Consider the following 6524-nt stretch of genomic DNA (forward strand, 5'->3'; position numbering starts at 1 on the left):
GATCAAAGGCATGAGCCTCCATGCCCAGCCTTAACCGTGTGTTTTCTCCAGAAATTTATTACACACAATCTGTGGCCCAAAGAGAGCAACAAAATTCCTTGGGATTGTTTGTGTCACAACAATGGATCACTCCTTGTCTTAGAGTTGCTCAAATGGTAGAATTAGAACAGTGTGCATATATCCTAAAGCTATCCTCATTCTCAGGGGATGATATTTCTCTAGCAAGCAAGACTTTGCCCAGGAAGAAGCCTAGGATGGCCAGCCCAGGCTATCACAGGAGCTAGTGGCCTCCTAAGACATGCTGTTGAGCACATGGCCTTAATGGCCCTCTGTGCCTGAATCTCAACTAGATCTATGGAATCCCAATGTGCCAATAGTATTCATTCATTAAATAGTCCATTAAATGTAAGTCACCACCTACTGTGTGCCTGGCAGTGTCTGGCAATGGAGATTCAGCAGTAAACAAAATAAAGGAGACTTTTAAAATACAAATGTCCTTTTAATACCATGCTGTGTTTTGAAAGCTTTTATTTTGCATTGGGCTTTTTGATGCTAAGGCAATATGATCTTGGTAGGTAGGGCAGAACCTTTATTTCCCTGCAGGGTACACAGTGAAATGATATACCATTTCTTTCCTAGGAAATGAGATATGTGGAGATCATCAGGTTTGTTTGTCATTAGATATGGTAGAACTATATTGGATAACTAGTGTTCTCTTAACTAAGGTCCTGACTAGCTATTCACCCACTCCCTCCCTCCACTTCTCTCTCCATCAACCCCCACACTTTCACATTAGGTTAAAAATTCTTTGGGCGATGACAACTTCTACAAGTACAAGGAAAGTAAGGTTAAGAGAGAAATCTGCCTCTGATCAATACAGTTGCGGCATCATCATAAATAATTTAACCACTTACTCTGTTTTTAGTTTCTTTGATCTGCTTCTCTCATCATACCTGGTTGTGTTACTGCCACAAAAGTTTGCTCTTTGAGAGGATGAAGAACCTTCTAGTCATACCTCAGTCATCATCCTGGGGCAAAGGCCCACTTTGTATTACTCCTCCTGCCTCATGCCTCATAGCTAAGCATCAATGTTTTTTACCATTCTGAAGCTTCCCGGGTGTTGCTTTGAAATGTTCTAAACCAGAAATAAATGAAGTTTCTTATTAGGCTAACCCTAAGAGCTATCATCCTGTTGTTCTTTATTTATTTTAGGAGATTGCTTGTTATGTGGGTGTAGACGGAGGCAAGCTAGAGAGAGGAAGAGGGATAATTTATAGGATCTCAGATTCAGTTCGAGTATTCCTTTTGGGGCAATGAGTGAAGAGATAGGTATATCAGGAGGTAGTAATTAGTATACGGTTGGCTACTGTCTGATGGACAAACATGGAGTTCATTGGCTCCAGCAAAATGATAAGTCATGTCTATTTTTCTATTTTGCCACTCACACATATTTTAAAAATCTTCTTGTCGTGCCAGGGTTCCTCAATAAAAGGCACAGCTCTTATCTCCATTAAATTGAAATTTAAAATGTTAATAACACCAGTATATGCTACTGACTTATTGATTAAACTGAGTATTTGGTAGGGCTTGAGCATTGTTGTTCTAGCTCTACCAAAAAGAGGAAAATAGCTGGGAAGAAATTCACAGAATAGAAAAAAAGTGCTAAGAAAGGATTCTATACACATCACACCATAAAAATAACATTGACTTTGAGAAGCAGGAAGGACAAGTTCTTGGCAGAGAGGCCGGCATCTTTTCATCTGTCCCTAAATTACACACTGATCAGCCAGTGTAAGGTGGGGAGCTATGATTTTTGTTTTTTTGAAATGGAGTCTCACTGTGTCACCTGGGCCGGAGTGCAGTGGCGTGAACTCGGCTCACTGCAAACTCTGCCTCCCAGGTTCAAGAGATTCTCCTGTCTCAGCCTCCTGAGTAGCTGGGATTACAGGTGCATGCCACCACGCCTGGCTAATTTTTGTATTTTTAGTAGCGACAGGGTTTCACCATGTTGGTGAGGCTGGTCTCGAACTCCTGACCTCGTGATCTGCCCACCTCAGCCTCCCAAAGTGCTGGGATTACAAGCGTGAGCCACCGCGCCCGGCCATTTGTTTGTTTTTAAATCACTTTTTTTCTGAGTAAAATCAAGGGCACAAAGGGGAAAGTATGTTGGGAATTGTATTTATTAACTGATTTTCTGCCTAAAAAAATAACTACCATATTGTCCTCCTAGAGAACTATCTTTTTCCAAGTCTTGCTGTTCTTGATGCTTCCCTTCTCACAGACTCTGCTTTACTTCATTAATTTCTTTTCTGAATCCATATTTGAAATGGAGGCTTCTGTGTCTTTTGTAATTTTAAGTGAATATACTTTATTTTAAAGACTCAAACCACTTTTGTGGCTCGTTTCCCCAATGTCCACAACATTTAAGCACATCTCTGACTGGTGCTCTGCAGCTCCTAGGTGTTCTGAAGCTCTGTCGGCTGTGCACTCTGGCGAACAAAGATGAAGAGCTCAATAGTTTGAATGGCTTGTCTAGGGTCAGAAGGTAATCGGAATTAATAACAGACTGAATATAACCCACAACAGCCCAGCCACAGCCTGAGGCTCTTTTTCTGAATATATACCTCTTCATTTACTGTGACATGCATGGTTTTGAACGCTATCAGGGGAAACATTTTTATTATATTTTCCATTGCAGAAGAATCTTCTACTATGATTTTCTTCTCAACACATTTCTGGAATGCAGTAGCAATATTTATAAATATTTCCTTAGAGAAATGATATGGATACATTAATATAAGTGAGAAACATATTTTCTGCAAATATATCTATTTCAGCATTTCACCAGCTTGCTAGGGGAGAACTTTGTGTTTCACAAGGTATTTGTTTAGTCTTCAAAAGGAAAATTGTTGACATTTTCCTTCCAATATGCTTATCTTTAAAGATTTATAATATAAAATATTCTCTGTGTGGTAAGTATTTATTTGAACTATTTGAATTTCCTATAATTCCAAAAGGAATTTTACCTTTCTTTTTCAGTATTCTATTAAGAAAAATTTGGTTTACCCTTATGAAAAGAAACACTTTTTACTTAACTGTAAAAGTACTCACTGAGTAAGAGTAACAAGCTTTAAATAATTTGTTACATATTATCCCATTTTTTGGTAAATAATGAAACAAAAATGACTATCAAATATATAAAGTATTAATATCTAACACATATTTGAGTCCAAAAAGTGTTCACTCAATGAATAAATGAACAAATGAATAAATATACTTACTTTACAATGGGAGAAACTGAGGTCAAAAGAAAAGTGTTAGCCACAGTCTAGTATACTATAATCCAACTAAAAACTATCTAACCATCTACTTCGAATATTGTTTTCCCTTGTTTTATCTAGAAGACAAATGAAAGTTTTAGTACTGAACATTTTGAAAGAGAAACCCGAGAATAATGCCTTGTGGGGAGAAAAGCTTCAGATTAAAATTTCAGAATAAAAATAAGGAGAAAAATAATTTTACCCCAACACCACTTTGCCTTTCCTTTACTCTTAAATTCAAGAGTCTCAAATAACCATTTAAATACTACGAAGTTAGAGAATTTTCTTAATTATAAATAAATTGTGCTTAAGGGAAACCTGGAAGCTTTAGTAAGGTTCTAATTTTTAAAATTATGTGCACCACCTTATTTATATTTTCTAAATGACTATTCCAAGTGGGAAATAAACACAGTGATGCAGTTATGTCTTCACCTGCCAACCAACACCACAGTTATAGTCCAAGAAACTGTATTTTATGGTATATGGGTTCAATATTCACTTTTCCTCCTTCTTTGTAACAGAACTTTGAGAAATGTGCCCAACTTAAAAAAAAAAAAAGGAAAACTCATTTTGCAGCTTTCTTTGCAGAAAGGGTTGACCAATGAGGTATCAATGGGAGTTTTTATGCCCAGCTTCTGGGAGAGCCCTTTTGCCCTCTCTTTCCTTTCCTTCTAACTGAAATACAGTTCTGATACCTGGCATCCAACCACCATCTTGGACTACTGAGGAGAACCTGAGGACAGAAGTCATTCACTAAAATGGCTGGAGAGGGAAGAGGGAGGAGCCTGAATCTAAGGATGGTGGAGCTTCCATTCCAACTGTTGACCACCTACCTTCTATCTTCATTTACTCCAGAGACAATTAAACTATAACTTGATTAATTGATTAAACCATGTTACTTGAGTTTTCTCTTACATACCACCAAGCCTAGTCACAACTAATATAGCCATGTTATAGCTATGAGACTTTTAGCAACTCATTTCTCTATACCTCAGTTTACTCATCTGTAAAAATGGACCCAATAACAGTATTGACTCAGAGGACTGTTATAAGGATTAAATGAGTTAATATATATAAAGAGCTTAGAAATGTAGCCCACACAGACTAAAGGCTCAATGAATCCTCTATTGTTATTATTCACTTGTACCACCTGTAATATAATACGTGAAGAATAAATGAGAAAAGGAGTATGAAGAGGAGAAATCATATTTGTTTCCCACCGTCTTCTTCAGAGATGAAAGACCTGGGTAAAGAGCATAACGGAACACATAATACATCATACTTCTCAATTAAAAACACTTTGGGCCGGGCGCGGTGGCTCACGCTTGTAATCCCAGCACTTTGGGAGGCCGAGGCAGGCAGATCACGAGGTCAGGAGATCGAGACCACAGTGAAACCCCGTCTCTACTAAAAATACAAAAAATTAGCGGGGCGTGGTGGCAGGCGCCTGTAGTCCCAGCTACTCGGAGAGGCTGAGGCAGGAGAATGGCGTGAACCTGGGAGGCGGAGCTTGCAGTGAGCTGAGACTGCGCCAGTGCACTCCAGCCTGGGCGACAGAGCGAGACTCCGTCTCAAAAAAAAAAAAAAAAAAAACACTTTGCAGATTACAAGTCATTCTGTAAAGATACTCGAGTTGTTCTAATCCTTACCAGAGCTCTGAGATGAGGGTGAAAGTTGAAACTTGCTTGAGTCAACAGGTCATTTGCTTGCTGGCTCAAGAGCTGGAGCCCCAAGTTCACTGTTCCAATAAAGGCCAAGTTGGCTTGGTTCTAGTTCATTACCCTAGACACTACAGTATACTTAGCTTTGGTTAATTGCCCTGCGAATAGGATTCTAAATTTAAATTGTGTGGGAGAAGACATGAGGAGGTCTGAGCTCCTGAGAAACTCCAGGCATCTTCCTTCTCCTGCTGTGACTGGCTCCACCTGCCAGCAGGTGTGTGGGGGTTGTAACTAAGCCTTTTTGTTTGTTTTTTTTAAAGGGAAATTTCCTGAATTTTTTCAAGAAATCTATTTTTTCCCCCAGGTAATTTACTTAAAAGCCTTCTGAGCCTTTGGGTCTTAACTTTAGGATGACTCCCCAGTGAGCTCCGTTCACATCTTAATATAATAATGATAATAGCTAATATTTTTTAAGCACTCATTATAGGTGAGGCACCATTTTAAGTGCTTACTCATATCATCCTACTTAATCCTCACAAAACTCTGCAAGGTACTATTGTATTTGTCTTTTAGAGATAATCACCCTGAGGCACAAACAGTAGAGTGACCTACTTTCTCAAAGTCACTAGGAGGGGTGGTGGCAGAGCCAGGTGAGACTCCATGGTCCTAGCCACCACCCACTACTCTTGTCTCATGTTTAAAAACTCTCCACTATCTGCCTTTACTTTTCAAGCCTCAACCACTCGGAAGGGCCTGGGTGTGTTTCTCTGCTCAGGTGCCTTTGATTGTGGTCATATTTGAATCTTGTTATTCCACATGCCAGTCTTCCATTACTCATAAAAGATAAGAAAATCCCTTAGGTGATGTCTTCCACTGCATCAGCTACCCAGGTTGTTCTGTAACCTCAAACTCCTGGGCTCAAGCACCCCTCCTGCCTCAGCCTTCTCAGTCGTGGGGTATCCTTTTTCTTCCCCAAGCATTGTAAACTTACCCCTAGACTCCACTTTTTAAATCCTCACCTGGACACTAGGGCCTTTTCATTGTGTTAGGGAGACTCAGAAAAGGAAAATGTTATAAAAGATCAGTTTTCCCTGATGGCTAAAGAATTAGTGGTGTAATTTACCAAAGAATTGTAGCCTGTGAGACACAAGGTGCTGAATAAAGCCAAGCAAATACTTTCTCTACTCTTCTTACCTTAGGAAAGTGGATATGAAAGGAAGGATGCTAACTGTCTCAGAATATGTTGTGGGCATTTGCCTTTGACAGAAGGACCTCCTAGGATGAGGGAAGGGAAGGTGGTGCTGACAGCAAGCAGAAGGAAGAGGACCCAACAGCTGGCTGCTCTTCATCCCTCAGAGAATGGCATGGAAAGAGAGCAAATAATTTCAAAATATATGGAAAAACATTTAGATAGCACAGGCCATGTATTTGGAACCTCCATGTCAGGAAATTGCTTCTCTAATGCAGTGACTTACTACTGAAAAGAAAGAAAAAAGCCTCTCATGTTTGCAGAATGGGCTTTGTACAGTGCCTCACACTGAGA

This window comes from Symphalangus syndactylus, chromosome 11, assembly GCF_028878055.3.
Source record: "Symphalangus syndactylus isolate Jambi chromosome 11, NHGRI_mSymSyn1-v2.1_pri, whole genome shotgun sequence".
Taxonomy (NCBI): Eukaryota; Metazoa; Chordata; class Mammalia; order Primates; family Hylobatidae; genus Symphalangus; species Symphalangus syndactylus.